The sequence below is a fragment of the Lutra lutra genome, chromosome 10 (assembly GCF_902655055.1).
Source record: "Lutra lutra chromosome 10, mLutLut1.2, whole genome shotgun sequence".
NCBI lineage: Eukaryota > Metazoa > Chordata > Mammalia > Carnivora > Mustelidae > Lutra > Lutra lutra.
This window is the reverse complement of record NC_062287.1, coordinates 78,853,218-78,870,149: the sequence shown is the minus strand read 5'-3', so window position 1 is coordinate 78,870,149 and position 16,932 is coordinate 78,853,218.

The window sequence follows — 16,932 nt, the reverse complement described above, 5'->3', positions numbered from 1 at the left end:
AAGGGGGGAAGATATGATTCTAAATTAAGCAAAAGAAACAAACAAACAAAACATAATAGCTAAAAACCTAGTCAATATGAAGGGACCCAGAAATGGCAGAGATTACAAAAATGGACAACCAAAGATATTAAAACAGTTATTATATATATGCTTTATAATTTTTGAAGTTACAAAAAACAAACTGGATAAGAAAAAAAATCGGAAAATTTAATAAAAATCTAAATGAAACTTTAATATGAAACCATTCAAATATTGAAAATGAAAAATACACCAGAAATACTTACTATCAAATTAGACATTGAAAAATAAAAGATAAATAAACTTGAAGAAAAAGCAATAAACATATTTTAAATGATGAGAAAAAATAATGAGCTTTATCTAAACGATAGGAGAATATCAAGCATTATTATATATATGCAGGAGATCAAGAAAGAAGATGGGAGAGAGTGAGTGGACCATATTTGAAGAAATGATGAAATTTGAGAAACAAAACAAAGAAAAAAGAGACAAAAATCAGACTCTTAAATATAGAGAACAACCTGGTGTTTGCCTGAGGGGAGGCAGGTGAGGGGATAGATGAAGGGGATTATCTTGATGAGCACTGAGTAATGTTTGAATTGTTGAACTGCTATACTATATACTAGAAGCTAATATCTTTGTGTTAATTATACTTCAATTAAAAAAATGACAACATTTGGGGCACCTGGGTGGCTCAGTGGGTTAAAGTCTCTGCCTTCGGCTCAGGTCATGATCCCAGGGTCCTGGGATGGAGCCCCGCATCGGGCTTTCTGCTCAGCGGGGAGCCTGCTTCCTCCTCTCTCTCTCTGCCTGCCTCTCTGCCTACTTGTGATCTGTCTATCAAATAAATAAATAAAAATCTTTTAAAAAAAGTGTTTAAAAAAAGACATTTTTTCTAATCTGAATGAAAAATCTTAATGCCAATATCCAAGACACCTGTTAAATTCCAAGAAGAATAATTTGAAAAAAACACACAAAGTATGTCATAATCAGCAGAGGAAAACAGATATACACACATGAACATATATACACACACAAATATACACAAGTTGGTCACAGATATGACATTATCTGAAATTGCCTACCAGACTCAATGGAGTGAATTCTCTAAATTAAATTGCTAATGTATATTCTATTCTCAATTTTTTAAAAAGTGAAAATGAACTTTTGGGACTTCATCAAGATCAAAAGCCTCTGTACAACAAAGGAAACAGTCAACAAATCAAAGAGACAACCCACAGAATGTGAGAAGATATTCACAAATGACACTATAGGCAAAGGACTGATATCCAAGATCTGTAAAGAACTCCTCAAACTCAACACACAAAACAGATAATCATGTCAAAAAGTGGGCAGAAGACATGAACAGACACTTCTCCAAAGAATACATACAAATGGCTAACAGACACATGAAAAAATGTTCATCATCATTAACCATCAGGGAGATTCAAATCAAAGCCACATTGAGATACCACCTTACACTAGTTAAAATGGCCAAAATTAAAAAGACAGTAAACAACGTGTGTTGGAGAGGATGTGGAGAAAGGGGAACCCTCTTACACTGTTGGTGGGAATGCAAGTTGGTGCAGCCACTTTGGAAGACAGTGTGGAGGTTCCTTAAGAAATTAAAAATAGAGCTTCCCTATGACTCTGCAATGGCACTACTGGGTATTTACCCCAAGGATACAGATGTAGTGAAAAGAAGGGCCATCTGTACCCCAATGTTCATAGCAGCAATGGCCACGGTCGCCAAACTGTGGAAAGAACCAAGATGCCCCTCAACAGATGGATGGATAGGGAAGATGTGGTCCATATATACTATGGAGTATTATGCCTCCATCAGAAAAGATGAATACCCAAATTTTGTATCAACATGGATAGGACTGGAAGAGATTATGCTGAGTGAAATAAGTCAAGCAGAGAGAGTCAATTATCATATGGTCTCGCTTATTTGTGGAGCATAAGGAATAACATGGAGGGCATTGGGAGACGGAGAGGAGAAGTGAGTGGGGAGAAATCGGTGGGGGAGACAAACCATGAGAGACTGTGGACTCTGAAAAACAAACTGAGGGTTTTGGAGGGGAGGAGGATGGGGGGTTGGGTGAGCCTGGTGGTGGGTATTATGGAGGGCACATACTGCATGGAGCACTGGGTGTGGTTCATAAGCAATGAATGCTGGAACACTGAAAAGAAATAAAATAGAATAAAATGGGCAAAAAAAAATCATTGAGGACACGTAAAAAAATTCAAAAATAATTATGAAATAAAAAGAAACTCAAAGATCAATCTCCAAGCCCCCCCCCAAACCTTAGTAGATGTTATTGCCAAAGATTTGTAGTCCAAGAACCAGAAATTAAAGGAATTTCTTTGGTGAGAAAGAAAAATGATACCACATGGCAATTAGTCTATACAAAACAATGACAAGAACAAGAAATTAGAAATCTGTGTGCAAATATAAATCATTTAATGTTTTTAAAAAATGGAACTGATTTGGGGTGCCTGAGTGGCTCAGTTGGGTTAAGTGTCTGCCTTTGGCTCAGGTCACGATCCCAGGCTCCTGGGTTGGAGCCCCATATCAGGCTCTCCACTCAGTGGGGAGCTTGCTTCTCCCTCTCCCTCTGCCTGACACTCCCCATGCTTGTGCTTTCTCTCTGTCAAATAAATAAAATCTTTAAAAAAAAAAAAAGAAACTGATTTTTAAGACAAAAAAGCAGTATTTAATTTTTTGTTTTATACATAATTAAAGAAGTAGTAAAATATATCACAAATATGCCCAAAGGACAAAAATGTAGAAATGGACCTAAACTTTTATAGTATTCTTACTAAATACATGAAGTCATATGGTATTATTTCAAGGTTGACAGTTATATTTTGAAAATCTATATTATAAACCATTTAACCAAATTAAATAAAGGGGTATAACTAATAAGCTGATAGTGAAAACAAATTGAAAGCATAAGAAAAACACTTGATGATTTAAATTTACATGAGAAGAAAGAAATGGGACTGATGAGACAAATAGATTGCAAATATCAGACAGTGGATATAAAACCAAAAGAGTTTACTTCTCATTCATAAATATTCTTTAACATGAATCTATTTTCACCTTTGCCCTCTTTTTATTGGATTGTTTCTTTCTTATTAATGAGTGGTGAAATCTTTTTATATTTTCTCTTTACATGTTCTTTCTCAAGTACATGTTTCACAAATAATTTTTTTCCCTTGGTATGGGTTGCCTTTTCTTTTCCTTAGCATGTTTTAAAAAAAAAAAAATCCAGTCTATGAAAATGTATCCTATTTAAGAAATATTTGACTAACCTAAAGTCATAGATTCTTTTCTGACTTTTTCCTTTAGAAAAGTTCGATAGCTATAGCTGTCATAGTATACATAATTCATTTCAGGTTAATTGTTTGTACATAGTGTGGTAAGTGCTAGATTCACTTTTTACATTTATAGATATTCAGTTGACTTAGTAGAATTTCCCTAATGGTGTCTTCTTTATCCATCAGAGTATCTTGAATCCTTTGTCAAAAATGACAGTGTGTGCAGTTTTTTTTTTTTTTTTTAAGATATTTATTTATTTATTTATTTAGAGCATGCGAGCAGGTGGAGAGGGGCGGAGGGAAGGAGAGAATCTTCAGCAGCTCCACACCTAGCACAAGCCCGATGTGGGGTTCCATCTCACAATGCTGAGATCATGACCTGAGCTGAAACCAAAAGTTGGTTGCTTAACCAACTAAACTACCCAGGCACCTCTATATAGGTTTATTCTTACAATCTATTTTGTTCCATTGATTTTTATTTCTATGCTTACCAATGAGAAAAATTATCTTCATCTGTGTACTTTTAAGTAAGTCCTAAAATCATAAAGTGCAATGCTTCCATTTTTAAATTCTTTTTAAAAATCATTATAACTATTTCATTTTTTGCATTTCCATATAAATCTCAGATTCAGGCTGTGAGTTCGCCAAAATGCTCTAATTCACAAGAAGGGAATGACAACGGGAATTATTGAGATTATACTCAGTAGATCAATTTGGGAATCAGTAGGTCAGTTTGGGAAGAACTGACCTCTTTAAACATCATGTGGTGTAATTCATAAATTTGGTATTTTATTGGTTGGACAGTTTTATTCATAATAGCCAAAAATTGGAAACAGTATATACATCCATCAACAGGTTAATGGGTAAAGAAATTGTGGAGTAAGTATACATTGAAAGATTACTTGCAACAAATCAGAACTAATACATGGACAAGCAACCTTATAGATAAATGTCAAAGGCATGCTATACTGAAAAAGCCATACACAAAACACAATGGGTTTGTACTGATAGTGACAGCAAGCAGATCAGTTGTTGCCAGATGTTGAGGAGAAGAGGATGGGATTGCCTTTAAATGAATATGTGAGAAGTTTATAGGGTGATAGAAATGTTCCATATAATTATGATTGTGGCTATATTCCCATAACTGTCTACCATTGTCAAAATTCACCCAACTGTTCACTTATATTGGGTGCAATATGTATTTTACACCTGGAAATTCAAAGGTGAGAAAATAATTACTCTATCAGTATAGTTTGTTAAATAGACAGTGTTGGCAAAGGAAGTCCACCATGGACCTCCAAGCATTCCTTCATGGCCTTTCTGAGAATGCCAAATTTCAAGGCTTGTCAATCTTCTGACAATGAGCGCTGTCTCTAAATAGAGACACCTACAATACTAATTAGAGCAAGGAAGTCACAGGGTGAGCACCATGAAATTGTTTGCTCCCTGAGGAAGTTCTTTTTTAATTGCCAAGGCCAACCTATGAAATGGAATTTCCAGGAAGCCAACCAAAGGCAAACTGCTAACTCCTCTTGCAATGAGGAACACAGAGAAGAATGCAGTTATTGGAATTATGATGTGAGTGACTCATCTCAGTTCTCAGAACTTCTGACTAAAATAAAACTGTGAGCTTTCACAGGACAAAAATAGTACCTCTTCCATCTTGGTAATGCCCTTCCATGATATCTTTTTGGGAAGAGCCGTTGAGAGAGATACAGTTGCTCATGTTAGGCAAGCTCAGGAAATGGGAATGTGTGGCTGTTGTCCACGCTGAACATTAAGTAATTAATGATGTAGGAAATAAAACATAAGGTTTCTTGAAACAAATATTATTTAAGCACATCCAAGCAAAATATTAAACTCAGTATAGATTGAAATAGCCTTAAAAATTCCATAGTGAGACTGAAATGAGGGTGGAAAAAAGAAAGTTCATACTTAGCAATGACTGAAAAAAAGTTGCATAAACTATGACCAAATTTATTACTGAAATGTTCTTTCTTCTAGTCCATGAAGATAAAACTCTTCCTTTTGATCAATTTTGAAATATTGAATTCTAATGTGTTGAGGCTCTTTAAAAGGTGCTACCTTTGGCTAATTGTGGATCTCTCATACACAATGATTAACAAAAGGAGAAAATAGCAAAAGAGTAGGGTTTTCTTTAAAATCATTTGGGTGACTCTAATGTCTAATAATATATAATTATATTATGATTCCTTTCCACATGTATCTAAAAGGAAATAAGATCCCACAAAGTTTTAATTAACACTTCTATGGCTTTTTGAAGTCCTTAGTTGAAAGGTACTAACAGAGTATAAAGTATTATAATTAATATTCTAAAAAATGTAGATTTTAATTTGCTTTTCAATAGAGTTCCAAGATTTGAGAGTATGTGATATCAAACACAAGGAAAACTGGTTATAATTAGGCACAAAGAGATAGTTTAAGTAAAATTGTTCACATTGACTCTGAATTTAGTTACTAATGGAATTTATGAAAAAATTATAAAAATCACAAAATTTTTATCATGCTGAGGGTGAAATAAAATGGCATTTAATGTGACTGCCTTTGGGCTTTTTTTTAACTAATATTGGAATAAGAAAAAGTGGATGAGGAAGAGGGATATTGGTCATTTGGAATTATAATACATTCCCCATAAACAAAATAATTTAAATTTACAATAGTTATAATGAAACATTATTAAATAACAATTTTCCCATTGATTAGGGATGATTATGTGAAGGAGAAGCTTTATAACTTTATGCATTTTTAAAAATTTTATTTATATTTCAATGAACACTTACTAAAAGCTCTTAATGAGTGGTGTGCTAGATTCTGAAAGGGTTGTGCATATTCAGACAAATCTCTACTGCTTTATATTTGAAGGAAAGGGGAAATTGTTATGTAATGACTATAGCAATTTTTAGCTAATACTTGCTGTACAAATTTGGAATATATTATTATATTTCTGTGCCATAATTTTGAAGTCCAAAAAATTGTATCTAATTTAATACAAAATTCAATTCAGTCCCTTGAAAAAAAAGAACATGAAACAACTACTTCTCTTTCTTTCTAAAAAAAAAAATAATTCCCCTTTTTCTTAATATAGATGTAGAAGATGTATTTAAGGATTAGTTCATTATTTACAGAATTTGGAAGCAGATAGCCTGCCAGAATTCAAGCTTCAATATTAGGTTGGTTTTGTAAAATTCAGCAAGATACTTATACTCACTCTGCCTTAGTGTTCCCATTTGAAAAATGAGAGTTACAGTTCCTACTATCATGAACATTAAGTGAGTTTATTCATGAAAAATGATTAGTACTTTCTGCATTATAAGTTTCCAGCAAATTAATTTAATTAATATTTAGTTATCATTATTACTGTTATTATTGAGTTTTTTTAAAGTTTTAAAAACATATTTTCTGTGTTACTCTGTAAAATATGAAAGCAATTAGTTAGACAACAGTTTTGAGAGATTTGGGAAACAAGTGAATAAAAATAATAAGGAATGCTCATGCAATAGAAATTCAATATTAAACCCATAAAGGTTAGTTCATAAATACTAACAAGAAATGCAGAAGTAGAAGTCATGGAGAATCTCCCTTAGGCTATCAAGATGGCATAGTAACAGTTCCTGGACAGTTAAATTTGGTGATTGAGAAAAACCATTCTCTATGAAAATGGGTTTGTAATGAACTTGCTCTGTAAGAAGGTGTCTTCTGGAAATTAATTTACTCTGTTTCGGATATTCTAAGCTGAAAGAACAAAATGAATTCAGGTCCTTAAGCATGAAAGTCATTGACTTGTATTCAGATATGAGTGGGGAAAAGGGTAAGTGGTACTGAAAGGAAAAAATTATGGTCTCTAAGGGTGGATTGGGGCCAGAATGTAAAAAGCCATATTTAGACTCGATCTGGTAGTTGTTGACCAAATGGAAATCAACATGGCATAATTTATTTATACCTTTATCTTTTCACATGAATGTACAAAATCTCTACCATGATCTGGGTACAGATCAGTCACTGGCCATGGAACAATCATGAGCAATAAGAATCAGAAAATTTTGACCCTACTGTTACTGGACCCCCAACACCAAGTTCTTAAGTCTCAATGTCATAGAAATAAACACTGAACTAGAGAGAAAGAAAAGAGGCAGAATTCATTAGACATATCTTGTGTGCAAGGGAGCCAGCAAGAAAGAAGAATGTTGCTCCCCAAAGGGGTAGCATACCCTGCTTATAAAGGCACTTTTCCAAAGGGTGAGAGGCAGGGAGTAGGGAAATCCTTAAGTCCCATGGCCATTGCCTTGTGGTCATTACTTTTTAATGGATACAAGACAACCACAGGATGCCTTTTTCCGTGGTCCACATTCTTTCCGAGCTCCTAGAAAATAGAAATACTTGTGCAAGCAGGTTTTAAGTTGTTACTTCTGGTTTTGCCCAGGCAACCATTACTCCCTGTCCACTGTTATCTCTCATTTTTTTTTTTATTCCCCAGAAGGAGATATTTGCCTCCAAGTATATGAAAATGTTTAACCCTTGCCTCAGACCAGTGTCGTCCCAGGAATGAAGTCCCTCTTGCTTTCTCTAGACTGTCTCACTGTCTCACTAAATCAGGGGGGCCCGTAAGTGAGGGAGGTGAGCTAGGAAAGTACTGACTATTATAAAGAATTGTGGAATTGTGTGAATAAGCTTGGGCTTCAAACTTAGGGAGCACCTGTTATATTCAGGTATAGGTAGCCTAGAAATTTGTCCCTGGGATTCAAGAATTAAAAAGTGAGCTGTTTGATGGAAAACTAACAAACGTGTGATGAGAGGCATAGCTGGAGCCCCGGGTATGAGTGTAGTCATGGAAGAAGAAAGAACAGGGAAAACGAGAGCAGAGAATACTCTAAAATTCACAAGTTGTGGAATAAATACTAGGGTGCAGAGCCAAATAAATAGGTAGGCAGACACATAAGTGTATCTTCAAGACTGTGAGACATCTCAGATGATACAGCAACAAAAGAATTTCCATGGGGCAGTTGTGTCTTCAGCATGAAAGGCTAAGGAGGAGTCCAGGAGAAATGGGTGAGAAAGGGAGCTATTTAATTTGGCTTCTTAATTTATGATTCTTTTGTCTTTTGTTTTTGTCTCTATCTAAACTTTTTTTAAAAAATTCACGCTTTCCTGTCAAAGTTTAGGATCAAAGGCAGCTTTTAGTTATGGTTTAAGTACCTGATGTCTACATTAAAAATACATCTCATGGATGCTGTTATATGTTATTAGAATCAATTTACTGATCCTCTTGTTCATCAAATGTTCATTTAGTTCTTAATATATAATAATTGCTTTTCCATGTACTAGAAGTATAGTGATTAAAAAGAAAGTTACCCCTTTCATGGAATTTATATTACAAATGGAAATATTAAAAAATCACGTATAAATATGAAAATGTAATCGTAGACAGCAGTAAATGCTATGAAGAAAATAAAACTGCAAAAGAAATTAGAATGTAGTAGATTTAATTGATGGAAGTAATTTTTCATCCTTCTCTGAAACCACCCCTTTGTACATAATTAAGGGTTTTTCTTTTTCCTCATCAAGAAGTGAAATATATTTTCCATCCTGTTGTTCCTGAAATTGGCCACTTAATTCACATTTGCAAGTGAGATGTCAGCATGCACACTGTAAGCAGTCACGTTTACAGAGCCTATGCTTGGATTTTCTGTATCACTTCAGTATCCTCATAAAAACACATGCCTGAAGAAAAAAGTTGGAAGACACTTCCTACCCAATTTCAAATTGCTCTATAAATCTACCGTAAACAAGGCAGCAGCATAGGTACTGGTGAAAGTATAGATATGTAGATCAACACAATAGAATAGAGATCCCAAAAATAGGTCCACATAAATATAGTCAATGGATCTTTGGAAAAGGAACAATGCAATGCAAATGAATGAATGATCTTTTCAACAAATGTTGCTGCAGATATTGGAGATTCACAGGCAGAAAATTCAACCTAAAAACAGACTTCACACCTTCGACAAATGTTACTCAAAATAGATTATTGCTCTACAAAAAAAAAAAAATGGGAAAAACTCTCTGGACTTGGATTTGATCATGAGTTTTTAGATATAAAAGCAAAAACATGATCCATAGAGAAAATTTGATACACTGTTTTTTTTAAATTTTCATGTCCAGAAAAAAATATGAATAAATCTTAACTCTATACCGCTATGTGAAAAAACCCAGTTTGAAAAGATGACATATTACATAATTCCAATTAAGTTTTATGAAAGACGAGAGTGTTGATAAACAGATCAGTGATTTCTCCTGAACTTAAGGGTTCAGAGGAAGAGGAATAGAGCTGAATAGAGGAAGCACAGAGCAGTTTTTAAAAAGGCGAAATTATTCTACATGATACTAGAATGGGAGAATACATGACACTCTCCCTTTGTAAGAATGCATACAACTTTAAGCACAAACATTAAAACTTACAAATTAAAAACAAATCATTTAAGACCTTGGGAAATCATGGCAGACAATGCAGGATACAAAAAATATCAGTCTAGCTACATTACAATGTATTAAACAATGCCATCAAAGGACTTGAACTATAAAGGAACTGACCTAGGTCATTTCGGAAATAAATGGAGTGTCAGTAAGAATGAAGGCAAAAGGAACTGCACAGAAACACTGTTCTCTAGATGGCAGAGTTGTTTCCCTCAGGGGAAAGATTTAAGAATTACGACCCTGAAAGTGAGCAATTAAATAAATAGATGGAAGATGATGGGAACCAGGTTTCTTATTGTTGGAGTGAGAATTTACAGATAAGTAAGAAAAAGGAGTTTAGAATGACCCAGATAATAATGGGTTAGAGTTGAAGTCATCAGAATGAATTCATATTTTACTTAATATATCTACAGATAGCTACATATATAAATATTTATAGATATATGTATACACATTCTTAGTATTAACAAATACCTTTCCTTTGTTAGCTAAGTGGGACTAAAACAATGGCACCCTCAGAGCAATGGTTACATCTGGTGGCTAAACACTTGTTTCTAAAGCCATCCCCCAATAAGAGTACTAGGGTTCCTTGAAGAAAAGACTGATTCTAGGACTGGCCTTTGAAACATTACTAGAGAGTCCTACAGTGACAAAAAGTAAAAAGTACTTTAAAAACAAAAACAACAACAACAACAAAACACACAAAAAAACATGTCACAGTAATGGAGGTATATCAAAAATATTCAGGAACCAACTGAACGGAAGGGTCCCCAACTGCCAAAGCCCAAACAGTTTGGACAAGAAAAGAAATAAAAAGAATTTTGCATTATAACTCAAAGTATGAGATAAATATCCATAAGCCCATAGTGATACAAATAAATGATTGAAGACATAAGTTAACGAGGAGAGAATAAACACAACTCCTGTTCAGGAGAACTCCAAATATTGAATGTAGATACTCAGCCTTCAAGGAGGTAAAGTCCAAATCTTTACCCATTAAGTATCTTTCTGCACAGAGTAACTTCTTTCCCAAAAGTGCAGCCAGAAATGGGAAAAAGTCATTTTATAGTGATCTTGCTATAGAAATCTCACAAACGCTACCTCAGCTATCTGATTAAGTTCAACATCAACAGTGATAAGTCACGCTGATCGCATGTACTCTTGGGAGTTGGAGATGAAAATGACAATTTATTTCTGTGGTTTTCCTCCCCCAAACATATAACTCCAGTCTATTCACGAGAAAAACATCAGACAAATTCACTGAATGGGCATCCGGGAAATACTTAACCAATACTCCTCAAAGCTGTCCATGTTCCCAAAACAAGGGTAATGTGAGAAACTCACAGACAAAACAAGCCTAAGGAGGCATAATAACTAAATGTAATGAGGTATCTTAGATGGGATCCTGAAAACAAAAAGGATATAAGGTGAAAAATAAGAAAAGTGAATCAAGTGTGAACTTTGGTTAATATAATGTATTGATAACGGTTCATTAGTTATGTCAAATGTCTATAATATATGCTAATAAAAGATGTTAATAATGGTGGGAGATAAGGTCTGGAATAGGAGGGCTGGTATTTAAATACTGACTCCTATCACTTTCTGGTTATATAACTTGGACAAAACATTAACCTCTCTATGCCTCAAATCTCATTTCTGTAAAATGAGGATAATATCAGAAACTTCCTCATATAATTGTTATGAGAATTAAATTAGAAAGCATTCCTAAAACACTTAGGATATTAGCCGTTACATAGTAAGTATATATATTTGGTAACTAAAAATGAATTTGGTGGGGCACATGGGTGACTCAGTGGGTTAAAGCTTCTGCCTTCGGCTCAGATCATGGTCCCAGGGTCCTGGAATCGAGCCCCTCATGAGGCTTTCTGCTCAGAAGAGAGCCTGCTCCTCCGGAGCCTGCTTTCCTTCCTCTCTCTCTGCCTACTTGTGATCTATGTCTGTCAATTAAATAAATAAAATCTTTTTAAAAAATTAATTTGGTTTCCAGTTTTCTTTTCCTTGCTACTTACATATCATAAAATGAATCAAATTTGCAATCTTGAAAACTTGTGATCTGGCAGGGACAATAGATTCTAATAGGAATAGCAAATGTGTCACCAGCTCACAGGATTTCCATTATATAAATTGTTGAGGGCCTCAGTGAATCTGATATAAACTAGTTAAGGGATCTTGGGAATTGAAATATTACAGAAAGAGTAAGACAAGGTGATTACTGGAATTGTGATTAATGTCCCATGTTGTGATAGATTTGATCCTATTCCTAAAAGAATCATCTGTTTGCATTATTGTTGCATTAAAGTCATAAAAACCTAATAAAAGAACATGATTTCAGAGTGTTAAGCCAACAGAAGACTCATGAGGGCCTAGAGACTTTATTAGATTTGTTTTATTTTAAATGACGTTAACTTAAAAGATGCATAATTTCAATATAAATGTTTCTAATGTTTATAGATTGTAATATAATCATACAACCCAACTTAAACACAAATAAAATCTTATGTGTAAATAGAAGCACAATAGATCCAGAGAAAACATAAATTATAAAGTGTGACTTTGGGTGTGGCTATAAGGATTAAAGTGGACGGCAGGAGAAAATTGCTCTGATAATAAGGTCATAATATTCAAGGTATTTATTTGCATAGCTGAGGTGTAAATCTAATTCCAACCTTCCTTGAAGCCAAATGTAAAGTAAAACACAGTCTGTTTTACAATCCTCCTTATCAAGGAACAGAAAAGTTACCAGAGACGTAGAAAGAGCAAAACTATTTCAAGCAATAAACTCTAAAATAAAATTCTCACAAACCAATGTCATAATTCAACTCAAGAAAACAAATTATTCCAGAAACCAAGATAATATAGTCCAAATTTATGCCTCTTCTTAAACCAAAGATAAGGCTAAAATATTTTAATGGTTTTCTTCTCAATGCACACAAAGTGGGATGAAAAGTCCAAACTTTTTTTTTCTTGTGGTACACACTCCACATCACTTGTTCTCACTCACACTGGAGAATGAGCTGAAATACAAGTGAGAGAAAGTCAGTGCTATACTCTAATCTGTGAGGCTAGAAGAGTTTCCTCAGTGTTGTATTCTTAACAGCAAGCAGTGTCTGACACATAATATTTTGTGTAATGAACAATTTAAAATGTTGACTAAGTCAGTTTTGAGTAATACTGAACTAAACTAAGGGGTATAGGGGCAAGCGAGGAGATCCCTGCGTGTTGTCTAAATTCTCAATTTGTCCAATGACAAAGCATGGTGGGGAAGTCTCAAACAACAAAAGCTAAGTATGAGGCTATCCATGCCCACCTATACACTCTAAGGCACTGCCTCCTGCTTGGAGAGACAGCTGGGGACAGTTCTACTCTAAGACAGATCCAGAAGATCAAGTAGATCGGATTCTTCAAACATGTAGCTGAAAACAGATCCAGTGAGTATCTGGTTTCTTACCAACAAACGACCCCTCTCTTAGGACGAGCGTAACAGTATTACCTACAGAGAAAATAATTTATCTAAGGTCACAAATGTATACAATGACAAAGGCGTAATTCAAATCCAAGCAGTCTGGCTCCAGCATTAGTGCTTCTAACCGGGATACCTGTATATAATGTGTAATTGGTAAAATATGAACACACTTAGGTGTGTGCTCTGGAAACTCAATATTTTAAATATTGAAGACCATTCAAACTATCTTAATGTGTTTAAGACTATTCATCTAATAAGAGTAAGGAATTAATGAAATGGGAGCCCTTAATAGTGGTTGGAAGAACAATGCTAGGATTACACACCAGTTCAGCTCCTTTGTATTTATAAAGCGCATGCATTCTGTTTAGTAGCACTGATCTGTCTGCTGTGGTTAATACTTGATATTTATAACACACATACACAAATCATTCTGCTTGTCACTTTACCCTCTTTTTAAGGAGGTTGAAAGTCAAGATCCCTGAACACACACAGACACACGCGCGCACACACACACACACACACACTCAGTGAAACATTAAAATTAAGATTAACTTTGACCTCAGGTTTTTGTTGCAACATCTGGTCCTGTCAATGATAATATCTGCTGATTAACATTGAGAGAATTGGCCTCGAATCAGTAACATGTGTGTAAGGACCTGATTTGGTTTCTAAATTACACAGAAATAGCTTGGTATAACATCTGGTTAATGTGCTACTAAAAATGAATTTCATTTTAATAGATTAAAGTTATATAAGTCTCCTTTGGGAGAAAGAGCAGACAAATTGAATTTTCTCAAATGTAAGAATTATGCATAATACAAATTTCTGAAAATGGGAGCATTTTTATTAAAGTGGGGCATGTATGCAACATTTTCAGACATATAAAAAATCTAAAATAATGAGTTTTTCTTACTATATATTTTGTATCACTTTCCTTTTTTTCTTCCAAGAGAACGCAGTTTTTCTTTCAGTTGTGTATGTATGTATGTATGTATGTATGTATGTGTTTTTGGTGTATAATACAGGAAAATGGAGGAATCTCCTCCACCTCTATCTCTGATGATGGATTTTGGATGAGATAGCTTCATATACACAACAGTGACCTATGATTGCTTAAGTCAATTTCATGTTCCAATGGGAATTTTCCAATTTTCTGTGGATCTGTCTTACAGATGGTTATTTTGAAATACCTTGTGGATGATTAATTTGTGAACTTGAAGACATCTCTTATGCCCTCCTTTCTCTCTTAATTGAGTGTTAAAAGTCTATGGGTAGACTTAAGGTGAATAATTATATTATGTGTGAATAAAGATGGGTACATTTTTCTCTGGAGAGGATTTGTGGCTTTCACAAGATTCTCAAATGATCAAGCATCAGGAAAAGAAATAAGTGTAATGCTTTAGATCAATATTGAATTTCTCAAAAAGTCATTCCAGTAGCGGTTACTTTTCTCGCGGTCAGAATGAAGTTGTTGCAGGATCTAAACCACTCAATTACTGACTTTAGTTAATTGATCTGTAAAGCCAATACTTTGGATTATGTTTACCTTTAGTGTCTTTGCTAGCTAAAAGAGTCTACAAGTGTTTGGATTCATTACAAAGTAGCAAACATTTCTAGCTCATGTGCAGAAATAAGGAAAATATTCTCAGATTCAAACTTACCTAACATAAGGCTATTTATTTCAACTTTCTAATGTTATTATTATTTATTGAAGTTATTAATGAGTAATAACTTTGTTTAAAGTTCCTATTATTATTTCTAAAGTTATTGTTTCTAATAAATGGGCTATTTATTAACATTGTAAGCTTTTAATACATATTTAGTGATTTTCCATAGGATAATGTTTGCAATTCTATTTATTAACGGAGTTTTGATTAATCCTCAGTTGACTTTTAGCTATTTTAAAGAAATTATTGTGTAGAAGACCTGGTAAATGCTATCTCATATCATTCCTTCCCACCTAGAGACGATTTTCTTTTTAAAACTATGTATAGGGCCCGTGGGTGGCTCAGTTGGCTAAGTGACTGCCTTCGGCTCAGGTCATGATCATGGAGTCCCAGAATGGAGTCCCACATCGGGCTCCTTGCTCGGCAAGGAGTCTGCTTCTCCTGTAGACCTCTCTCCCCTCATGCTCTCTCTCTCATTCTCTCTCTCTCTCTCTCAAAATAAATAAAATCTTTAAAAAAGTTAAAAAAATAAAACTATGTATATATATATACACACACACACACACAAACACACATAGTGTGTATGTGCCAAATGATGGTCCTGTTATATTTATGATTATAAAAAGTGGACGATTTCCTGGAACATCTAAGCCCATGAAGAAAATACAGCAACAAGGTGTAGATAAAATTTCATTACATGTATTCTCCTTCTTTATTCAATCTTTCACAAAACTTTAATATCAACTTATTAAATTGAAGGCATTTTGTAATTCACATGTTATTTTTATTTTATTATTTATTTATTTACTTACTTACTTATTTATTTTTAGAGGAAGAGAACCCAAGTGGCGGGGAAGGAGAGAGACTTTCAGGCAGGCTCCGTGCTCAGTGTGGAACTCAATGTGGGACTTAGTCTCATGACCCTGAGATCATGACCTGAGCCAAAATCAAGAGTTGGGTGCTTAACCTACTAAGCTACACATGTGCCCCTAATTTGCACACTATTTGAGAAGAGAAATATTGTCTCCCTTTTCTTTGTCCTTTTCTCCCACCCTTATTTTGTTTCTTTCTTCACTTTATTTAGTTTCAGTCTTTATTTAGCCAGAGAAGAGATAACAAATACAATACAAAATAAAACCATATTTCTGACTCCATGAGGCTTATAATGAATAGGCTTTTAAAATAGTCTCATATTCACATAACCCTATATCTTGCTCATAGTGGTGTACCAAAGTGCATTTTTACATATTGCATGTATCCGAAAATTTACCTTTACTATTAGAGATTATTGTCAGAAATCTTTTTATCATTTCAGTGGTTCTCTTCTTAGCTACACAATCTGCTTCGAAGTAGCAATTGTCTTCTCCACTAACTTTCAAGACTAAGCAAATAACAATATATTTTTTAAAGTTTTTATTTAAATTCCAGTTAGTTAACTGGAATATATTATTAGTATATATATTTTATATATACATATATAATATATTACATATATACATTATAATTATAATTTTAGTTTCAGGTATATGATATAGTGATTCAACACTTCCCTACTGCACTCAGTGCTCCTAGCAGCTAGTGCCCTCCTTAATCCCCACCATCTATTTTGCCCAGCCCCTACCCACCTCCTTTCTGGTAACCATCAGTTTGTTCTCTCCAGTTAAGAGTCTGTTTCTTGGTGTGCCTTGCCCTCTCTCTTTATTCCCCCCTTTGCATGTTTGGTTTGTTTTTTAAAATTCCACATACGAGTGAAATTATATGGTATATGTCTTTCTGTTACTGACTTACCTCCCTTAGCATAACACTTTCTAGTTACATGCATGTCACTGCAAGTGGCAAGAATTTATTCCTTTTTACGGCTGAGTAAATATATTAAAAATTCAATATGAAGCATGTTGGGCATCAAACAATTATGAAAAAGTTCATAATTGAATTTTATATTGTATT